The sequence below is a fragment of the Falco cherrug genome, chromosome 1 (genome assembly GCF_023634085.1).
Source record: "Falco cherrug isolate bFalChe1 chromosome 1, bFalChe1.pri, whole genome shotgun sequence".
NCBI classification, from domain to species: domain Eukaryota; kingdom Metazoa; phylum Chordata; class Aves; order Falconiformes; family Falconidae; genus Falco; species Falco cherrug.
Genome location: NC_073697.1, coordinates 68,638,566 through 68,662,605, shown reverse-complemented (window position 1 = coordinate 68,662,605; position 24,040 = coordinate 68,638,566). Strand labels below are relative to the sequence as shown.

General features: G+C 42.7%; 1 long non-coding RNA gene across 1 annotated transcript; it reads left to right on the top strand.

Annotated features, from left to right (window-relative positions):
* The first annotated feature begins 962 nt into the window (after positions 1-962).
* LOC129736237 (uncharacterized) lies at positions 963-22,179 on the top strand. The gene is made up of 3 exons (XR_008732543.1): positions 963-1,114; positions 19,977-20,251; positions 21,396-22,179. It is a non-coding gene; the product is annotated as an uncharacterized LOC129736237 (long non-coding RNA).
* Positions 22,180-24,040: the final 1,861 nt, after the last annotated feature.

The window sequence follows — 24,040 nt, the reverse complement described above, 5'->3', positions numbered from 1 at the left end:
TTGATGCCATTTCTGACTTCAAGTTCTCAGTTTTGCCTTTTACTGCTTCATAGAAGCAAGCTCAAAATCTTGAGACCCCTCTGTGCTGCATTTCTTCCTGTGATCTCTATATCATGCTACAGCTCTTGTATCTGCTTGAGTTACAGGGAATATATACCTACCTCTCAGAAAGTATCCCAGAAGCATGGGTGTCAATAAGACCAAGACATCCAGGTCACAGTGGTATGATCCTGTCTGAGACCCCACTGTGGAACTCCAAAGCTATGGAGCTGGCTGTGGGAGAGCAAGGTGTGTTCCCTATCACCACGTAGCAGAAGTGCAGCAGTCTGTTGTTCTTTACGAAGTCTGAGGAGCCAGACCACAAGTTGTCAGTAAATGTCTCTAGCCAGCAACAGCAACAGCTCTGGGGGGGTCTGGAGGTGGGCTCTGAGGAACTGCAGCCCACTTGCACTGCACCCAGCCAACGTCTGCTCTAAGCCAGCTCTCCTGAGCCAGGTCCCAAGCTCTGTCAGTCCTCACTGCTCTTCCCAGCAGCAGAGGTGTGAATGGTGAGAGGATAAGTACACCTACACTTCAGAAGAGCTGTTTGTACATCCTAGTCCTATACAATCATGCGTGAAGGCTGTTGTGGCAGGCAGTTGCATGCGCTTTCCATGCACCCCTATCGCATAGATACATGTTCCACCTTCCATCACTCCAACAAGGAGGAAGCCTTGTGTGCAATCTGCTACCTTTCCGCAAGCCCGGCTGAGATAAAACCCTGCTCTGAACCCAGGCAGAGCACAGAAAGCATCACTACTGTGTATATATGCAGTAATCAGGCCACATGCTACGCATTTTTTCTCTATTCAGTCATGCCCTGTTGCACACTGGGTCTGTGCTTGGCTTATGCTATCAGCAAATTAAAAAGGGGAAGTTCATTAGTGGTGGTGTACAAATTGTCCCTTGACTCAGCAGGAGCAAGAAGAAGCTGCCTCTGTTTGAAGAGACTGTACAAACTGTCCCTATTTTCCTGCCCCTCTTTGAAAAGCTCCTGAGAGTGTAGCATGTTCTGCTGTTTAAGAGAACTGCCGTAAGGTCTTTACAACACAGACAAGAGAAAAACCAACCTGAGGTAAGGTATTTTCTTTAGTTCTCTACTTCAGACAACTGGCTGCAGCCAGAGATACCAGAGCCACTGTGAAGTAACTGATTTCTTGGTAAGAAGCTGAACCTGCTACTGCTGCGCAGCTCTTCACGTAAAACTCAGATTGCCTTTGTCCAAGTAGATGAAGATGCCTGCCCGTGCAATGAAAATCTCGAAGTGGCCTCACCTTTATGGGCTACTATTGGGACGCACGGAATGGTGAGTGGTTAAGGGAATGAGATTAAGAAGCAGTTAACAAAAAAAAAAACCACATTTGGAAGGGCACTAAAATCTGCTCCCATGGCCTGCACGTGAAATTTATCCTGGTTTAATTATGTAGGACTGGAGATGTTCCTGTAGCAGTGCAGTAAGATAATTTATTAAACAGCACAGTCCCTCTCTGCTGTGCTGTGGTCAGAAGCAGCGTGCTCTGCTGCAGCAGTTTCCCAAGGGGCACACTGAGGTCTGAGTCCTGCAGGACCCAGAGCTGGCTCCTTCCCCATCGTCTCTTTTGCAGCAGAGCTAGGGTGCAGGACACCACCACCTATGAAGAGGACCACCGTTGCCCACCTCCAGCACTTGGTCGTGAGCCACCACACATACACACATTGTGGGATTTATTTTATTATTGTTTTTTAATGTGTTGACAGGGCTTCTGAGCCTTCAGGATGCGTTGAGTTATATTTTCAAGTCCACTTCAAATGGAAAACTTAAACATTTATTGCACTTAATGGAAATTCCTATGTAATCCAGCATCTGGCTTTTTAAGAAACTGCCCCGTATTTTTAGCCTAGGATCCCCTCTGTGGATGACTGTGTCTTGGGTTTTCATGCTTTACTGTTGTTTAGATCCACCAACATCAGCAGAGTCCTCTCTGCCCAGGAAGGCGGAACAGGACCCAGCCTGTTCTCCCCAAGAAGCAGAGCAGGAAGCTGGTGTACTAAAGCTCTGATTATTTCTCTGGCTCTGTATATTTCCTGAGAGAGATGGAAACAAAATCATGCACATGAGTTATTTAGCCAGAGGTGAACTATGAAGCTTAGAAAAAGAAAAAAAAAAAAAAAAAGAAAAAGGTTGGGAAGGGAAGGAGATAGCAGGTGATGGTCTTTGTAACAGCAGACTATAAAATGCCACTATCTTTTAGGATACATCTAGGTGTATATTCAAATCAGAAAACAAATTTCTGTGCTGTAGGCTGATCTAGTTGCTCTGAAAGACAGTGTTTGATAGCTTTGGCTCAGTGAGTGGATTGCTTAGCTTTTAGGCAGGATACAGGCAGAGCAGTTGTGTGTCTGTGCCCATATACCATGCAAGCCTACCCCTAGTCATTCTGGTGTGATTATGGAAGGGCATTTTTGGGACTGCAAGCCACATAGCTCTCTGCTAGTCTTACTGATTGCTGTGTATGCATGTGAACCCTTCAGATGAATAACAGCTGAAAGAGTTTGGTTCTCTTCCATTAAAAATAAATTGCAAAAATTGTATTGATTCCACTGCAGGAGGATTGGACCCTTAGCCTCCAAGAGGATTTTTAATATATTCAGTTGCTAGCATCTTAATGGGATACAGCTATACTATGCTGCACACGGAGCTGCGTATGATACAGCTCCCTCAGGCTGCTTGACAATATGCTCTCCACTTCAGAGGCTAGTACATAAATACAATTCACATGCTCTGTCTTTAGTCATGCCACAGTTTTGTCAACCACATCACATTTTTCTGCCTCAGGCTGCGGTGTGTGCTGTTAACACATGTCTCCAGACTCAGGTCAGTGAGCACAGGGACAGCATTGCATTGGTTCTGTTTTCATGGGACTTTCCTGTTTTTTCTTGTCATGCAATTAACTTGCCTGATTCCTCTTTCAGCTTTTTTTTTTTTTTTCCCCCTACCACACAACATATATAGCCACTCCACCTTTTAGCTCAAGTAGGTGCCAAAGAAATAGTACGTGGTGTCAAGGCCTCATCCATAGCACTGCACTCTGCTAAACCATGCTGATTTCCAGCTGCTGAAGATTCAGCCCATGACAATTAGTCTCCTTAGCTTGATATTATTACCCTGAATTGAAGTGTAACAAAGCAAAATCCAGAAGGGCAAAATCCTTTTATCTTAGAAGACTCTAAAGCTATATTTAATGTAAATACAATGTAATTTATACAATCCATTCTACCTTATTTTATTTTTCAAGCAGATGTAAAAAATGCTGAAATTTAGGAAAAATAAATACCTCTGTAGCACATGACTGTTCTGAGTAAGAGATCTACCCACTTTCTTGCCAGCAAATCTACTTATCTTTCTCAAATTTTCTTCCAGAAGATTTTAAACCTATGCTTCCTTAGAATTGCTGGAACTTTATCCTAAGCTGAAGTCTTGATTAACCTTCAAACTCTTAAAAATTATCAAGGAAAAAACCTTTGGTCGCATTTTCAGAAATATTTTCACCAGCCATAGAGCTGGTCAACAGCTTTCCAATTTTCCATATGAAATTTCATTTAAAAATGGAGGGGGGAGCAACCATCAATATCTCTTTCCCGTTTAACTAACACCCAATATGCCGCAGCTGGAGAGGCTGGATGGTGTATCGGGCCAGGGGGTCTTTGCTGCTCTGTATCTCCATGGGCAAGGTTTCTCCCAGGATGCTGGCATTATTCTGATATTTCCTTCCCTCTCTCTCTGAACTGACTTTGCCATAGCCTAATGTATACAGCAATGAAATAGATGAAAGCTGACCAAGGGCACAGAAGGCAGTACAGCTGTAACTGCAAATCCCTTTTCCTCAGTTCTTGTTGACTGACCCCACCCCTTAGAAAAGCTTTTGTCTAAGAAAAGCAAAATCAACATAAGACTATGTAGATGCATGACTTGCTTTGTCTCCAGCAGCAGCAGTAGCTGGATGAACAAAGAGACTGCTCAGCTTCCTGTGCTTTCTGGATTCAAAATGGAGAGTACTTTACAATAACAGTTACTTCTTTCATCTCGGAAACACCCCTTTATAAAGAAAGCATAGCTAAATAGAAATCACAGCTATGTCTCTTTCTGGTCTCTTTTGTAAAAATTTAGTGGCATCACTTGTTTCTAGTGCATGAGTATTCATTGCCATTTATTGTAAATCTTTTAAATCAAGAGAATGAGAAACGTTAATGGCAAAAGGGAGAAAGGGCTTATCTCCGAAAAGTTTCTTTCTCCACTGCATGTCAAATCAAAATGTGAGGGACAAATCAGTCTTCAAAACGTGCAGCTGAAAGGAGCTTAGTAGTAGGTATATAGTCACAGCTGGATTGTGGCCTCCAAGTACAGTTTATACCATAGAGATGAAGATGATCACTGTATCCCTCCGATTTACTACTCCATTGTGTTTCTGCCTGGGGTGGAGGCTTAGATGAACTTCTGTGAGACTCGTAAGGGATGTTGGTATTTAAGTAGGTACTGAGGCTACTGCTAGGACTTTTGCTGCTCCTTTAGGGACATGCGATTCACAGGTAGGGAAATGGTGGCAGACAGAGCTTCAAGCAGCCACTCCTAACCCCACCCTGGGCTTTTCTGCAGCTGCTAGCCTGGTCTGGATGGCTGCACAGGGAGATCTGCCCGTGCTGGGACACCCATCGCTTTTACCTGTGCGCTGCTGTACTGCCTTAGCGCTGTGGCCCTGCCTTGCTCTACCACTGTATGGCTGGTTTTGGCCAGGCAGCTGTACATTTGCAATCTTAAATTCCTTCATCAGTGACATGCCTAACGAAGGCTTTTAGACCCCTTTGTTGTTACATATCTCTTCCCTGGTGCCAAGGGGGAAGATGGCCTTATGTGAATAGAGGACAGTACAGTGGTCTTTGTTTATAAGCAATAGTATAACTTTATTACAGCCCACGCTGTCCTGATTTCTCCTTCTGCACAGATAGTTCTGCATAAAGTGTAAGCCTCTTTCTGCTGTAGGCACTATGTGGTCTGATTATAGCTATGCAGTACCACATCCGACTCCCAGGGGACAGCTGATGGTACTAGAGTTGTTGGTTCAGACCCTGAAAGCTTTGGGTTTGGAAATGGCGCACAAAGAGTTGCAAGAAACAAAGGGAGAAAAAGCCACAAAATACTGTGGAGTAAACAAGATCTGGTTTGCAGAGGCTAACTAGAGACAGCTCAGCAGAGGCACTTCCTAAAGTCACAAATTTTCTTTGCTGCCTCTATGCCTGCTTCCTGAAGGACTGAAATGTTTTCATGGAGCCCAGATGTAAGGCAATAGGTCAGTATAATTAAATATCCAAAGCAAAAGCGTATCACAGCTGCTAAATTGTATAGTTAACACCAAGAGTTAGGCTTTGTATGTCAAAAGTGTAATTTGGCTGGAGGACCTCGGATACGAGCCCATAGAACAGCCTCCTCTGCCAGGCAGGTCAGTTTTAGAATTTTAGTTATTGAGGTCCTCGTGCAGACTAGGCATCATGTGTAAGAAAGACAAAAGAGGTCACTTTGCTTTTGGTACAGCATATTTACATTGGCATTTTTTAAATGATCAGATACTGCCTGTAGAAACGTTGCATTCTCAGTTTGGTCCCAGTAATACAATATTCATAAAAGTCAGAAAACAAGAAAAAAAAAAAAAAAGAGTACCCTCGTACACGATAGAAACTACATAGGATGTGGCATTTTGTGTAAAACAGCAGGGTGGGGTAGGAAAAACCTCAGTACTAATTCTGAACAGGGAGCAGTCGCTCGCTTGAGATGCCCTGCTGACTCAGTGGAATTTTTTGCATGAACAGCTGCTCACTGGCACGAGCACAGGCTGCACGATTTGGCCAGTCGGTACCAACTGAGCTTTGATAAAAATAAGGCCCAGGTATAATTTTTAATATATCCCATGGGAACCCCTTCTTATTATTTTATCTATGTGCAATTGAAAGGAAACTCTTCTAGAAATAAAGAGACTGACATGTCACATCATGACATTAGTACAGTTACTTTTTGTGGCCCATGTTCAATGCAGCCCTCGAGTGATCTGTTCCAATAACGGAGATAACAGCTAGTAGGATGATTCACCCATCAAGCAATAACGAGCAGCCATTGCATCACCTTCTGTTGTTTATTGTACCCGGAGGCTTTTCAGAATACAGTTGCCTTGATAAAAAGATAAAAGAAAAGAACATAAAACTTGGGTGAAAGAAAAATCTTATTAAACTGAACCTACTTCTTGTCTTCCCTTTCTCTGTTCCCTTTAAAGTTATTATTAATAGGGCCAGGCTGTTTGATAGTAAGCAAGTGTTTGTATGAGAACCACTACTGGTGGAGCAACACCTCTGAATGGCTGATCGAGTCAAGGAATAGATGAGGCCCGAAGAATGTAGGACAGATTAGAGCAAAGTCCAGCACAGGAGTGAGAGACAGGTACATTATGGGCCAGATCCTGAAGACTTTGTTCCGTCTACTTGGATTTTATGGAGGTCAGTAAGAACTCTGCCAGCATAAGAGAGCTGAGTAAAATGTGAGTGATCCCCTAGGCTTTGAAGCTATAATCATGTTTATGTCTCAAGCTCCTCTCAGAGTTCATAATGAGCATTAATTAAATACACCTCAGGGCTCCCTATGCAAGAGCAAAATACTCTTACTCCCATTAAAGAGAAAGAGGAAGCCAGTCCTTGTACAGGAGGGCTTGGAGCTTCCTCCAGCTCTGGGTCCTATTTCAAAGGACTTTGCATTGCCAACTGGACATCCGGGGAAATGTTGATCAGAGTTAGCTGTGACGTCAAAGATTTAGCTGTGACATTGATCCTGTGGCTCAGTTTTCAGGAGTGCTGACCTCCTCCAGCTCCCTGTATCTTCAGGAAGACATTTCAGTGCTTAGAGATCTATATTTCTAATCCATATGTTTAGTTCTGTTTAGCTTTAAGAACATTAGGTAGAGCAGTAATCTATTTAGTAGACAGTCAGTGCAAGAAGATATTGAAGATAGGGAGTGTACTTCATCTATGTGAGGTAGGCACTAAGTGCTAACTTACTAATAAATATACCTGTATCGTTAATCTTGGAGACCATCAGTAGGAAGTCCTCTTTAGTCATCAAAGAAATAATTCAACAAAATTGGTTAAGTAATTAAACAAACACACTGTTCTGGGTGCAAAATGACATGTCAGATTTTACTTTGGGATGCAGTGTTAAACCTTCACAGCTTTCTAGTGGGAGTGCTGACAAACTGCTGCAGAATGCACCACTTGATCTGTCATCGCAAGCCAAAGCATACAACGAAATGATGATGTAGTTTATTATCCGTGAGCCTCGTGCTAAAATACTTACAGAAACAAACCTCACCCATTATCTTCATAGGGCCATTTGCCTAGATAAGGTCTTCTGATCAAATGATACTTCAGTTGCCTATCAGCTGTTTCAGAACCAGCACCCACAAGAACCTTGATAACAGTGAAAACTTGGAGGGTGAGGAGGGACTTATTGTACAATAACAAGTTACCATGGTTCGTACTCTCTTTTGCTGCTGCTCAACAGACTCTGCATGTGACCAGAGTCTGCTCATGAGTGTGCAGGAGGACTTCTGCTCTTTGTGCGTCATGTGATGGCACTAGCAGCGTGCTCCGTGTAAGCTCACTGTTGGAGTTCAAGTCCATGACCAGCACTAATCTCAGTGAAGGGTGAAGAAAGGAGAGAGTAACACTGGGCTCTTTTAAAGAGCAAGATGGAAATAGATTTATTTTCTAGAACAGTCTCCCCATGGGCTGTCCATCCTGCAATACCAATCTGTTTCCACACAGATCCTCCACACCACGTGCCTTTGAGACTGTCCTACCCATAACCTAAAGCAATTTATCTGCACTTTGTGGGCAGGTTCCCTTCATCCTACCGTGTAGGTCCAACAGCATATGAGTGCACATACTTGTAAGAATTTCAGGCTGATACTCACATTCATTTCTTTGTATTCCTCCTAAAAACTTTCAGAGCTAAATCACTCTCCCTTCTTCCCTAGATTAAATCAAATTTATGGCACTCCTGCTTTCCTGAAACACTGACAATTTCTCCGACTTTTCTGTAGTACACTTGAAAGCAGAGTTTTGTTTATCATTTGTGAAATTTTCACTTTAGTTTTTTTATCTAGATTATGCCGTAAAATCTCACATTTTCACTTTGTCAGCTCTCTGAAGTAAGGGAAAAGTTTTAAAATTTTGCCCCATGTCTAAGACAAGACTTTCCTTATGGCAAAGTGACTGGCAGGAGGAAACTAGCCAGACAGTCTGAATGACGACCTGGAGGGGGGAGATGGAAGCCCCTCTGGGACAATGCTTTTTCCTGTTTCTGGAAGTCCCTCCTATTTCCACATTGGCTTCTGCATCCGGTACTTTACCAGGATTCTCTTTCACATCAAAGCATCTCTCCCCGGGCTACACATGTAGGGGCACAGCCTTAGTTTCTATGGGAAATAGTTTTATCCCAAAGGAAAGGGAAAGAAATGTTTGGTTTAAATATGCTTAACACTCCCCCTTCTGTATGAGGCGCTCTCCTGTTGCACTTTCTCTGGTCCCTTGGGATATCAACATGCTCTTTACCATACTCAAGCTTATTTTCTTAGTTGAGGTGTTTAAAAGGGGCTGCAGGGGAATTTTGCTCTCATCCACGCTGGTTAAACAAACACTAGGCTGAAAGCTTGCTAAATTAATTGCACCAAATTCTTTTTTGCTGGTCTCACCCTTAGGATGAGTTGGTCCCAGTTCTACCATTTAAAGGAATTCCATGATGCAGACAATGTGGAGTTTCTACTTCACTCCTAAAGTTATTGGAAACACAGAAGAAGCCAATGTATGGGTTATAAAGCTCCTGCTTAGCTTAGAGAACAAACAGGAGGGATCCATGAATTTGTCTGGAAGTTGAAATCAAGGAGGTTTCCTCAATGAAGAGCTCTAATCAGAGACGAGCTGCTGACTATATTTTGTTGAGCATTTTGTGCAATATCAGTGAGCCCACAGATGGAAAAGAAATCTTTGGAAATGAGACTGCTCTTGAGTTGAGTGCTCTTGGGTAAACAACCCACACACAAAACTTGCAAGCTTCATGATAGCAGCTATCATGGTTTAAGGATATTGACGTGGAAGGTTTGTAGCTAATACAGATGAATAAAACAGATGAGCTTTTGGTTGCACAACCCCTTTTTCAGGCTTAGCGAGAAGACAAGACAGTGTTTCTGATTTGGCTGTGAGTGTGGGACCATTCAAGACTACACAAGTGCTCGCTGGTAGCCGTGACGGATACCAATGAGGAAACACCCAATGACTTCCATGGTGGTGAATTAAACCAAGCCTGGGCACTCTAACCACACAGGCTTCTCCTTATCCCAATACATATGTAATTTGATGGCCCAGTTATTCACTTTTTGAAGTCTCCTGCATTTGTTTGTTATTCCACTGTTGATGCCATCAGTTCCTCCCCCATTTCCCTCAGTTGTCATTTAATCTCTTTGGGTTGGCTGCTCATGCCTTCAGGGTCACTGGATTTCTTTCCACACTAGGCTCTTTGATTCTGCCTCTGTTTGGGGGCTGGTTAGTTTTTTGATTATTTGAAATGCTTTGAATGCTGACTGTAATTACACTGCCTTGTAAGAGGCTCTTCTAGAAGAGTTCCTAACTGCAAGGCCCCTGACTGCCTCAGCAGCCATGCTGCTAGGCGAAGAAAGTGTGAAGGAACACATGTGAGTGTTTTATAAAGACAGCAGCCACTGAAGTGCAGAGTTGACATATCACCTTCAAGAATGCAAGACTTTGGTTTGTTTTGTTTGTTTTATTTTATATATATTTATTGGTACTCACAAAAGGTAAAATGCTTACACCTCCAGTGGAAAAATGCTGAATCTGGAAACAGCTCTCTAATGTCTCAGTCAGAAGCGTGGCGTTTTTCTTAGCGACAGATTGTCAGCCCTCGCCAAGCAGGGCCCAGCAGAACTGAGGATGCAGATGAGTTGGAGACTGTCCAGAAGGAAGCAGCAGATATGATAAAAGGTTTATAAAACATAAGTGATGAGGAAACCTTGAAGAAACCGAGTTTGTTTAGTCTAGAGGAAAAAGACTATGGGGGAAAACATAGGAATTTTCCAATACGTAAACAATTGCTTTAGAGAGGACAGCCATCATTTGTTCTCCGTGGCCACTGTGAGAAAGACAGAAATAAATCAACATAATTTGCAGGAAAGTGATTTTAAGCTCCACTTTGGGAATTAATTTATCGCTGGATGTTGAGCCTTTTCACTGGCAGATTTGAGGAGAGGTTACACCAACGCCTTACAGGGATGAGGTGGCTAAACCTGATCCTGGCTCACAGGAAGGTGTGGGACAAGGTGATTGCAGGAGATTCTTTCCAAGCCTTACCTCTTCATAAATTTATGAAGGAGGGCTTTGAAGGGAAATGGTTTTGGCTGGATAAACATGTAGTTGCATTTTCTTACTGGTCACTCTAGTCACCCTGATGCCACTTCAACATCAAGAAATCATGTTGTCTTTGTGGCAGCTGTACACTAGTGTGATAATTTTGGGAACAGCATTTTAAAGTCATACAGCTGCTCTGTTTAGCAGAAGCTCCTGTTTCTTCCTCTTTGTTTAGCCTCTTAACTTTCCTCCATGAGGCGGATAATCCTTCTTTTGGGAAATATATTTTGGTCTCCCTCTTGCAGGACTTGGAGGAGACTTGTTCAGCTTGTCCCGCTGGTTTGACAGAAAGCCTCCATCTGCAATCACAACTTATTCCAGTCTTTCCAGCAGGGAAAATGGCTCATGGTGCCATGGTGGGACAACACAGTTTCCTATTTCAGGAGCCATCACACCTTAGGCCAATTGTTCTGGGCCCTCACTGCCACCTTGAGGAAGTTTTCAATGCACTGATTCAATCTGATGCAATGGTATCGGGCTCCTCAATGCACGCCAGCCGCTGTTGCATGGTCTGATTTGCAGTCTCCGTTGCAACAGCAGAAGGAGTGTGGTATCTGCTCTGCCTATACAACAGCAAGATGACACTGGAGCTGGGGCAAGGGGCCTTCTGGCCCAGCCAGATAGTGGGTCAAGGAGAAAGTGGAGGAGCAGCTGAAAAAACGACATGTTTTAGTAAGCATTTTAAAACCACTAGAAAATTGCAAGGCTAATACATTTAGGCAATATAAGAGGTAAACAGGGAACCTTCAGAAAATGTCCTCCCATGTTTTTACCTTAGAAGCATTTTCCAGGGAATGTCAATTCATTTATAATTAATTGCTAATGCATTTATTATTATCAATATTGATTTCAGTTGACAAGGCAACACATAAAGTTAATAAGTATGAGGCATTGTGTGAAAAACCTGAAGTACCTCCAGGTTCATTGCTGTGCCAAGTAGGTTGATCAAGAGCCAACATCACAACATGTGGCATCAGGGGACCCCTTAGTGTGCCAGAGAGGACAAGAGTCCTGGAGGCAGAAATGCCGTCAGCAGAGGAGGCATAACCAGGCAGCCTTGAGCAGGCCATGGGGGAGGCAGTATACTTCTGAGATTAAATCCTATCTGTGTCTTAATAGAGACAACTCCTCTCCACAGTGTCTTTCAGCATCCTGTTAATTAAGAAAAAAAGGATTAGGATAAATTTACAAAAATAAATAAATTAAAGAGAAAGCAACTTCTGCCAAGAAATGAACTTTCATGTTCAACTTCTGCTTAAAACTAACTTCCCAGGAGCCAACTTTCTGGGGGAATAGCCTGTTATCAGATAAAGGAAGGACTGAACAAGAAAGATAATTCCTTTGTTATGAAAGCCACCCCCTTTTATCAGGACTTTCTCCCCCAGCTTTTAATGCTCACTGACTTACCTCTGATCTCTTGGCATCTTTATATTTTCCCACCTGTCTGTCAACCTCCTCTGAGGGTATTTTCCTTCTTGAAGCTAAACTTTGCAACACAGCTAAAGAAAGCAAACAGAAATGGCTTCAATCACTCTCAGTGCTTAAAAATTCATAATCATTTCTATAGCCGAAGGCAGAAAAGCTAATTATTTACTGTCCCAACCAGTCTTATCACCTCCCGGGAAAATGAGCTGGCTGCGCTCATACATCTGCAGAAGGCAGCTCTCATCGCTGGGACCCAAGCGTACTAGCATCACCAGTGGGAGTTTTTCAGCTTTGAACAGAGCTGCTGCAGCAGGGTAGCTATAAGGCAGAGGAGCTCAGCCACCAGGGAGTGGGAAGACAGCAATGTCTTGCTTCTCTCCCCAGTGAACCTTCTGGCCATCTTGATGTTGGCATTTACAGAAGAGCAAGCTATTTAGGGAAAGATTGTGGTTTGGTTTTTTTAAAGTGCAGCCCATGTAGGTTTGGTACATGAGATATTACAGAAAAGAAGGACCAGAAGAATTCTGGCTGATGCAGGCAGATACCCATCCAAAAAATCTTCCCTGAGTGGTGGCTCTGCCTTTCTGTTATTTGCTTGTTTGCTGTTTATGGCAAGGTGCCCAGCTGTGGTGACTGTTGTGAGAGATTTGGGGGATTAGGACTCACTCTACCCTACCTTATGTTGCTGTTGGATCCCACTGGAAACTCTTCTATGTGGACATCCTGTTCCTCATCCTTTTAAGCAACTCTTTCCCTCTCCTGATCTATCTTCCAAGGGCCTTTCATAACCTGCCTCTAAACTGAGTTCAGATCCTACATTTGTGTCTTCTGCGTAACATGTTCTGGACCAAAAAGACCTTCCCCTCGAAGCCTCAAATTCTTTGACCTCCCCTGTCCAAATTCACAACAGATTCTTCCTCCCTGTCCTTCTCTTTGAGCAGACTCTTGCTTTTTGTTGTCAGCTGGAGTAGGCTTGCTGCATTTCTCAGTTGGTACTGAGGAAGATAAACTTGAAACGACAGCCTGTACTGAGGCAGCACTGTGGGCTACCTCAGGCGCTGTCTGCTGTTCTCTATAGGAACAAGAAGAGGCAGAAAGCTACAACATGTAAGAACTTACCTGATCGCTAGCAAGCTTTAATTACTGCAGCTTATTAAAAAGACCTGGATCTTTCATGATGGCTGACTGTGAGTGGTGGGGATCTAACCAAAGATGGCACAGTCAGGGATGATAGATCAGGCATGACACAGTAGTAGTACGGGGAGGGTAGTGTGGCCACCAGCACTGCAGCTGCATGTGGCAGAACTAAAGAGGACCAGCAGATCTGAGACAGTGGTGGTGGGAAGGGCCAAGGCAAAGCAGGGAATGAAGCTGTGGAAACAAGCAGGGAGATGGAGAAGAGGACATTTAGGTGTCAGATGCTGAACGTACCCATGCTTGGCAGGTAGAAAAAAGTAGACTCGTCTTACATGTTACAAGTGTGTTTACACCCCATCATTGCTTTGCCCAGTGGACACTGTGGAAAGGACGCACTATTTGTAACACTTCAAACCAGATTATGCTTTTGTGATATGCATCATAAAGCAACCAAGCATACATACAGGCCTAGCTTTGTACCTCAGAGAGCCTAACTTGTGCCAAGGCCACCCCATGGAAGTGCTTGCGGATTCAAGTGAAAGGCAGGGTCTCCAGTGTGGTATTTAGGTCTAGGCTTCAGTACATTTGGATGGCCGCTCAAAGCTTTTACCCTGCTTTTGCTCCACCTTGGCCTTTCCCACCTTGGCTGTGCCCCAGCTCCTTGATGTCCCAGCTCTTCCCGCAGTCCAGCTTTGGCTTCCTCTCCTGGTCCTGCCTCAGCACCTTGCTCTCCCTGCCCTGAGCAAGGCAGTCACCCTGCCAAGGCCAAAGGCTACTACTGCCTCAGCTCCCACCTGCTTGTGAGGGGCAGTGCCATCTCCTCCCAGCGCCCAGCTGGGCTACTTGGCTTTCACAGCTGGGGCTGAAGCCAACAGAGTTTACCAGCTGTAAGCAAAACCTCTAGGTAGTTGAAATCTGCTACTATTTTTGGCAGAATAATTATACTGACACATGCACGGGGAAGTTTCCATTTGTTTTCGCTGAGAGAATTAGTGCTGTTTCCCAGGGCCGCTGCGAGCTAATAGACTGCAGTCACGAAGCAATGCCAGGATTTTTCCCTTGTGAAGGCACAGGACTAGTGATTTCTCCCTTCCAGGACAACCCTAACTTCCCATTCCATGCTTTCACTCTCCCGCCCACCTACCCAGCACAACTTGATGTAGCATTGACTGAGTAAATGGTACAGAAGGATGCTAACATCTGGGTGCTAGCAGTGTGTCCCCCAGATGTCCAACACTCTTACTTCCTCCTTTTTCAAGATAAAAGGGTCCATTTTAAAGCCAGTTAAAAGAATATTAGAGAATTGATCTGAACACAACAGTGAACAGATCAACAGTTACATTTTCATCCTCTACTGCCCTCTATTGAGGATGGATCCATCTGCAGAAGAAAATTAAACTGTGATTAGTCACGACACAACACAATTCAGCTTAGAGTTTTATCCCCGCAGAAATCATAACTTTTTTTAGCTCATACATTCAGTTCAGAATGCCTTTTCATTTGCAAAGCCTATCAGTGAGCTTTTTGACGTATTATTTGCAGGTACCATACATTAAGGCAAAATAGTAATGTATTAACCACCCAATCCCCTGGATATGCTTAGGGAGAATCTGTTATATTAATAACCCAATTAATAAGCAACCTGTTATGATAACCCAAAATAACCCATCTGGGACATGATAATGCCAGGTGGAAGCTGCCCTGTAGCTTCTACATAAAATGTGTTCCACATACAATATGGCAAAAGCCCTTTACTTTCATCTTGACCTAATCAGCTCAAATTTCAGTGGATGAAAGAGCAATTAGCCATACTAACCATGTTTGGAAACTAGAATGACAATGCATTTATCTAACAAAAGAAGAACTCAGAAGAAAATCTGCCTCTTGACTTTAAAAACACTCTCTGACAATGTGATTCCTTGGCAATGTCATTCCTTCTTTGGCAGTATTTGTGGGAAAACATAGAGAAACAGAACAAGTTATAGTGATGATAAGAGAAAGAAGAAAGAAAGGGTTATCACGTCCATTATGTTTCTACCCCTTACCATCTGAAGATCTCTAAAGGCTTTACAAGTAATTTTTACAAAGTAATTATTTGCAAAGTAATTATGTACAGTTAATTTTCTCAAAAATCACAACGGACAAACAAAGATTGAATTTGGTTTTGTTTCATAGAGAAGGAAATGTGAGAAAAAAGATTAAAGTCTAAGATGTTTAAATCCAAGGTGCCTAAAACTAGAATTCTGCAGTCTCCTCTTGTCCTTTCAAAAGAAAATATTTTATATTGATGCAGAGGCGTGTAGCATTTTCAGCTGCGTAAGGGACAGCAGGAGATTCACACTGGTAAACCAACCACACGACTTAACATTTTTTTGAAGTGAAAGTGTCCCACTGTAACATCTTCTTCATTGTGGAGTTTAAGGCTGAAAATTGATGTGTTCTGGATAAAGCTGTGAGGATTTGAAAATAAATTTGCAACAAAATACTGTCTCTTCTGGATGTTGATTCCAAATAAGAATGAGAGAAGGTGCACATTTCTGGGCTTTCCTCATGTCCCCACTATTTTGCTAGGTGCCCACTCATGGTTCTAAGTTTCCTCCTGCCCCTGACAGCTAAACTGTGGCAGGCTCCCACCTGCAAAATTGAATTTTCTCTCCCTTGTACACAAAATCATGTAATTTTTGCAGAAGTTGATTTTCCTGACTGTCTTCTGCATCCCTGTTCCATGAAATGACAGCAACATTAGTCCTTCGGTACAAATCTGAGCTTGCTGAACTGGGACCTGGGATCTTAAAAAACAAGGAACTCTGCTACTAGAGCTCTTACGGCGTTTTATAAAAGCAATACTCCATCCCTTGCCAAGCAAGGATTCTCTCCCACAGACCATCTATGTCGTTTCCATCTGCACATTAATTGGAATCTGCTTGGGGTAAAAAAAGTGTTTATATGTCTCGAATTGCAGCTGTTCCCAGGCACTGACAAGGTGCAGAGAGCACTCTTCCCACAGTTCAGCCCTCCAGGGAGAAACCACAAGCCGGCTGCAGACCTCGAGCACTGAAAATCTGGGGAATTTGGGTGGTATCAGCTGGACTGAGGTGGAGCCATGTACTGCTCCTCAGTAGAAGGAGCACTGTGCCTGTTTTCTCTTCAGCAAAGGACTACATGAGTCTTCAGCAGAGATTCTCCTTCCCTCTGCCGGCTGTGGTTGAAGGAACATGTATTTTGTATTGTTTCTGCCAGGTCAACATCTTTAATGCACCCAAAACTGATGCTGATGACTTCCTTCAGGCATGCGAGCCATGAAACACTTAGGAGAAACTTAGAAACGCAGAGAAGCACCCTGAGCACCCTGGGCACAAAAACTAAGCTGAAAAGCAGCAGAGGCTGAGCAGACTATTTTGGGACCTTGCTGTCTTACTCAGACTGTCTCTGGAAACTGGGGTTTTGCCCATACTGAAGGTTACAAGGACCCTGAAGAACAAAACCGATAGCCAGTAGACAGGATTTGTGTTGTTCCTATTGGGAATGGTCCAACAGTGGCTTATACTTGATCAGTTGATCACAACAGCTTTCTCCCTGTGCAAGGCCTAACAGCTTGGGTAACATTCACCCTCAAGAAGCACTCAAAGAGCAAATTTAGGAAAGATTTTACTCAGAAAAACCCACTCCGGCATCTCCTCATAAAGGAGATGGTAGGCACGAGCAACCAGAGAAAGGGCCTGGATGGATCGCATGCCCACTGGAAAACTGCTTTGCAGACTTGCTTTATAAGCTGATCTCCCTTGCAAAATCATCCTTGGAATCTCTTAAGAAAAAAATAACTATTTATAAAACACCAGAGCAAGTTTTTCCGTACCATAAGCAAGCTTCATTCCATGGATATCATTTTAGCAGTGGATCCAGATGGTGATCTACAGCAGTTTAGTAATCAGAAAATTTTTTACACTTGTCTTAGATAAAATCTCTCACTGGTCTGAAATCAGAGAAATTGACTGCCAGTCTCTCTACAACAAATAATATAAAAGGAGGAAAAGCCATATGGAATATTGATTATTATGATTAAAATAGAAGGTTAATTGTAATTCAATGTAAATGCAGGTTTTATGTAGAGGAGAGCACATAGCTAAATGCTGTGCAGCAGTTTTCCGTTGCTACAGGGACTTCACCGCAGTATGGTTAAAGCCCCATCCCCTGTTTCAGCGGGGCTGAAAGCCTGTTAGTGCTCTGAAATGATGAAAGCAACTGAAATTGAATAGCAAACAAAAAAAGTTCAGACTTGATCAGTGATGATGAGAGAACTCCAACTGGGTTCTCTTGGGAGCAATGATCAAGAATTAAAGTCTTGATTTTTTTTTAAGCTAACAAATGAAGCTTCTTTATTCTACTTAAATGGGATAAGAAAAGCCCTATTAAAGAGAGCTAACAGTAGTACTAATCTGCAAGCCGCATCCCTGTTGGCCCCAGTAGAAAAAAAGAAAAAAAAAGGAAAGACTTCTAAAAATATTTAACAAAACCCACACAAAATGAGAGGAGCAAGAGATAACTCAAAAATGTGCAACTTTGTCTCTGCAAAGGAAGAAAAGTCTGTCTTAATAACTGAGGGAAGAGGCAGGAGTGTGGGGTGCAGCTCTCATCCCTTGCACTCCAACCTCCAGGGTTTACAGTTTGCGGGCTTAATGCAGAGGGGCTCTTGCCAGGTGTGAGAAGGTGGCCTGGGCTTGGGTTTTTGCATTTCTTGTCTTTGACTAAGGACTTGATCCCCTCAGGCACCTGCCTTACCAGGATTACTTGCATTTCTGGCATGAACGATCTCAGCAGGTGGCTATGTGGGGGCAGCGTGCCCGTTCCTGGGCAAGCCTCAATATTGGCCCTCTCTGCTGTCACATTGGCAGCCTTTAATGTATGCTCATCTCCATATAAGTATTGCTTAGGCTCCACATTTGGCCAATCGTGAGATTATTGCACCATCTGTAATCTGTATGCTCTCCTGAATCGCTGGCTGGCTTGCTAGCTAAGGCGATCTTTCAGCAGTCCTTTCTGAATCTCCTCCGGTATCTATGTGCTCTTGGTGGCACTATTCGGCATTGCTGGCTTGACTAGCTGGCAGGGAGAGCAATAGCTGTGAAGATGTGTCAACATCAGTGGATGCCAACACGTGGAGGCAACCTGAATGCATGCCCAGGACTCCTCAGGAATTAAGAAGTGGCTGCTAAACCTTGGGGCTGTTTCTTCACAGCCATGGTGAACTATGCTGGCTAGTTTAGTGACAGAGTAATGCTGCAAGGACACCTTCACAGTGCTGGCAAACTAATCCCTCAGCAAGGGAGGAGAGAGAGAGAAAGTACCAGTGAGATGAGGCAGAAGATCCCTTGGTGTATGTATAGTAGTAAATTAGGAAGGAACCACTGATATGAGAATTGAGGACAAAATACCCTCATTAGTCTAAGACATAGAAAAGATGGGCAGAGTGGTGCAGGGAAGAAGGATAAAACTACACAAAGCAATAGTTGCTCTGGAGTCTTACATTACTCTTTTTTTCACATGGAACAAGCCCATCTGTGAATCGGAAACCAAAATACAATTTCCTTCTCATCTTAGATCAATGTTTAAATGCTGGTGATCAGGAAGAACTCTTGATATGCAGAGTAGGACCCTGAGCTCACTTAGCCTCAAGAAGAGCAGACTCAAGGGGAATCTTATCAATTTGTATAAATACCAAGCAGGGGGGAGTAAAGAACTCAGAGCCAGAAATACAGGAAATACTGACATACAGGAAATTCAATCTACACATAAGATAAAACTCATTTACTATGAAGGTGGTCGAACACTGGAACAGGTTGCTCAGAGAGTCTGTGGAATCACCATCCCTGGAGATACTCAAACCCCAGCTCAACACAGTCCTGGGCAAACTGCTCCAGCTGACCCTGTTTGAGCAGAGGGGTTGGACTGGATGGGCTCCAGAGATCCCTTCCAGCCATTTTCCCCTTTTCACCCAAACTCATCGTGGACTTAAATCTGTTGATGCGATCAGTACAGTTCTTCAACTACTTCTGACCAATGGCATGGGAGATGTCCCATGAAGATGCGCGCTCTTACATAAAACTCACAAATTCTCCAAGTCTTACACTTTTAGGTAAGCATTTGCCCCTGAAAATATAAGCTATAAAGTGCTTCCTGACTTGCTGTTAATGACTGCATCAAACAGAGCAGTGATGAATTCAAGGCCAAAATTGGGCCCTTTAGGTGAGCCTCAGAACTGCTAGCTGCTACACGCAGAGCCCATTACTGCAGAACTGTGACACAGAATAATCAGGTCATTTATCCAGGCTATAGCGGGTCAGAGTTTTGACAGCGATTGCAATGAGAGCATGATGAGGTCCTTTGGGTTGGGCTGTATTTTTCAAAGAACCAAACCTGATTCCTAATACTAGGAAGTATGCTCAAATTACATGGCTATATATTTTAAATAGAAATTCCTTTTAATAACCTGGATTTAATGCATTTTACAATGTATTTATTATCTCACACTGTGATATTTTGTAACTTAGATTTTCAGCTAACGAGTAGCTCATCTAATGAAAATAATGATTTTTTCATGCTGTACTACATGGAAACTTAAAGTATTTCAATTAAACAAACCGCCTCATTAGTGTGCCTTGATAATATAGTTGAGTTTTCTTTGATATGGTCAGAAATATCTAGCATGCTTTTGGGATGCAATCAAACTCTCCAATAAACTTGTTGCTAAAGACAGCTGCCTGGCACCATGTATTTCTTGAGCAGTCAAATGACCTAGTTTAGAAGTGTTTGAAGCCATTTTACACTGTGGAAGGAGAACAAATTAACCTTGTTTAACAAGTAGTTTTCAATTTGTGTTCCAGCACCCTTCTGCAACTCTACCATCTCCAGTGCAGTCACACGGCCTTATTTCATGCCTTCTGTTATCTATCATATATACCTAATGCTACAGCTTTGGGAAGCACCTCTCACCTGCTGCACAGACCCTGGGAGGAGGCACTACCATTGCACTCAAAATACATCTGAAGCCACAGGTCGGTTATCTGAGGTTTGCTTCACTCCTTCATACTCTACGAAGAACAAGAAGACGATCATAGCCACTGTTGCCTTTACCTTCTCTGGCCTGCTCCCTTGAAAGGTTTGTTTGAATGAATATTGCAAAGACAGCAGAGAAATCTGCAGCAGAAACCCTGCTTCTGGTTGAGCCAAGCCCAAACTGAGCTACATCTTTACTGCAGAAGATTTCTGTGGCTGCAGCTAATTCTTGTAGGGATGTGGGGTCAGACCTTTGGCTATTATAAATTAGCGTAGCTCTGTTAAGGGAGCTGGTTTTTATCAGCTGAAGATCTGGATTCACATTGCCATCATTCCTCTGAGAATGAGCATTTCTGGGTGATAGTCTTTCTATAGGGTTAGTGCACATTAAAGCTACAGTGAGGTGCTGCCTTTTAGGATCTCCCCTTGGAAAAATTGGTTCAGATCTGGCTCCCATCATAGGCAAAATGAGTTGCAGTAAAACTCATTGATCATTGAAAGTAATTAGGTACTCCCTCGTCAGCTGCAGTGGACCATACATGAAACACAAGATAGCTTCACCTCCCGTATTTATTCACTACAAACTAAAAGCAGACACAAAGGCATTTGCTAGGTGTAGCCTAGTCCTTGTGCCAGCTTACCTGTGGCAACCTTTCCTTTCACTCCAGTCCCTAGTAAGTTTATTAAAATAGGAATTCAGCATGGCTTTTTGTCATAACCACATTAAAACCCAACCAACTAAACAGGCTTCTTGCACACCAAACAGCTGGTGAGCTGTAATACATTTGGGAAGCTACATGGTGTCTCCCATCAGCATTTCTTTCTCCCTTGGTAGCAAAACTAGAGTGGACCATGTTACTTTTGTTTCTAATCAAGTTAATTTTTTATGCCTTCTGTTCTCAGCTCAAAGATAAGATACTTGTCTTTGCTCTGTTGCAAAGAAATATTTACATTCAACCTGCCATCCACCTACACCTGCCTGTTACAAACCCCTAAATTCTAAGCTTAATGTAGTGTTGGCAGTGTCCCTTTAATCAAAATTTAATGCTTGTCTTCAATCTCCTCAAAGCATTTAAAATCTAGAGGCTTTAGAAGGGAGAGAATCATTAGTGCTGCTGTCCTCTGCTTCCCAGCAAGCGGGAAGTTTGACTGTGGAGTGTTACACAAATGTGGGTACTGTATTGCTCTCCACAGAACCATGTTTCAGGATCAGCCTGTCAGACTTTTGCTCTTTTTGCTGCTCACAGGGAGCAGTGATCTAGGTGCAGAGTGATCTAAAAACCTGCTTGAGAACGAGATGCAGCCAACGCTTTTCTTCAGAAGTTCAGAGGAGGGCCCTTCTTGCACCTGCCAGCTCTGTACAGACAGGTACTAAAATTCGCATCTGAGTATGTCAGAAATACTGCACTCAGCTGTCTCAACTTCTGTCACAGGCGCCTGCTAAGAGACGAATCAGCCAATTAGTCTGGGATGTTCAGAAGAGCTCCATTCCCGTTCAGTTGTTCCGATTCCTGGACCTGTGAGAAGCCTGGCTCTTGGCAGCTGAGTACTTGGAAAGCTAGCTGTGAATTCAGATTTGGCCTTGAATCCGCAAATGTGCAATTCAGAAACCCTCATAAGGAGCAGGCAGTCTGATCCCAAGCATAAGCCAAGTTCATCACAGCTCCAAAAAAAAAAAAAAAGTAACACCTTCTGGGGTTTTTGCCACGCACAGCAAAGTACAGTGTTGCAGAAATATTTTGTAGGCAGTTTTCTGCACAATAACCTGCAGCTCTGCAGGCACAACTACTTAACATCGATCCATGCATTTTTTTCAGCACAGCGTCATATTTTGTGTTGCTATCAAGCAGTGTGATATGCTTTACTTTTAATATGCTCTGTTATTTTCTTCTCAAACAACTTCCTTTTTCTTCCAAATTCCCTTCAACCAGTGATTTTGTGTTCCATGGCATTATTTCTTTGTTGCAGAACGTCATAAATACAGATGTATATGGGCCTTAATTTTTTCCATTAAACACCATTACATCTGGACAGAGAGCTAGATATTTTAATGTGTCCCTAATTTTTAATGTATGGTTTAGGTTGTACCTGGTGAGGAATATCCAGAGCCTCGTATGCACATATGCACCACTCAATCCCTCTCTGCTTCTCTCCCTTTTGCATCTAAAGCGTGTTGTAATGTGCTGGATGTTTACCTTTGGAGAATTTGATTCAAATCTGATTTACATTGTAAGCAAAATTGAGTTGCGGAAGATAATTCTAGTTATTGAAAGTATTTCCCTAATCTATAGCATTTTATAGCATGGTCATTACCATTTACAGTATTTTACAGTTCCAGCTTTTAAAATATGTTCACAGCAAGGTGCTAACTTGATAGCTCTTGCAGTGACAACCAGTGTGAGGGGAGTATACGCGGCATACAACACAGTGTGACAGTCCAGAGGGCAGTGAACTTGGTCCAGTGAATGAGCAGTAGATCACTGCTCAAAGGCGAATAATTCTACACTGCTTTAAGATGCACTTATCTATACACATCCAAAGGGATTATTACCTTCCTGTCTTCTTGAAGCAGGAAGGCATTTATGGAGAAGTAAGGTAGGGAGGCACAGGGAGAAGGCAGGAAACAGCTCCTTCCGTAGGCTTAGTGCCGAGACATGGATACACTTAACAAAAGGGGAAGTGGGGATGCTTTCTTCTGTCCTCTTATGATGAAAATAAAAAGTGATCAGGATAGATTTTTGTTATCCTCTGGGCATTAAAAGCTTAAATGCAAAATGCATGACATTATATCTAGTCAACTCTTAGGGGTAAATAGGCAGTATGGGGAATTAGTTGTTGTTAATTGGACTTCTGAGCTGAATTCCCAGGATGCTGCACTGCAAGCACACCCCTTTTGTTTTAATATTGAAATAGGGAGAAGCCATCTCTGTGATTAATTCCAGTATAGAACAGCAGAGCATGCTAAATCATCCAAATACTTTCATATTTATTGAATATAAATATTTTAGGATTAATTTTTACACATACTATAGAACATATTTGGTTTTCCATTGACCACTTTAAAGCTGTAAGGCAGACCTTCAAGTAAATTGCCTAATTTTTCTGTAGCATCTGAAGATACAGCTCACTGTTTCTTCAGCCGTTGTCTAAATATATAAAACATCTGCTATGAAATTTGGGGTGTTCAATTCTGCCGCTGGTGAATTGAACTCTTCAGAATTGCATGGCAGTGAGTGTAGTTTCAGTGATACAGTTTTATTACAAAGTGTATTACAAAGTTGTATTACAAAGTGTAATCTTAAAAAATGTATTTTGTGTTGGTTTATCAACATCACTATTTCTTCCTTAGAAAGTTTTAATAACAATCACAAAATAAAACCAAAGATCTCTCACAGATTCAGGAGACCGAGAAAGAACAGGTTTTGCTTCAGGCTTTTGTTCTAGGAGCCAGTCCAGTCTACACATGCTGAAAAAAGTGTTAAAGTAGCAATGCCTGGAGTAGCGGCCACGGGTCACACATCTGCTTTAACACCCTGTTGTAGCTGATCCTCCTTGCATAGCTAATTGCCACTGGTATAATCCAAAAGGTAACAGGAAAAACAGGCTATCCTTGCATGTTCCCATCAGTAAACGTCCCAAAGAAATGTTCCTAGTGCTCCTAAAGTGCTCTGAAAAATAATCTAGGGAGATGTTTAAATAAATTATTAACCCCTTAGAGAACCTAAGCAGCAAAACCTTCCTGTACCTCTTAATGCATCTTTAAATAATGAACACAAATGTATTTTTTTAAAGGTACACTGATGCATGATTGACTTTTTATTATTCTTTACCACTCCCCTCACCACAATATGGTCAACATTTGCCACGGTAGGTAGCCCTTCCTATTTTAAAG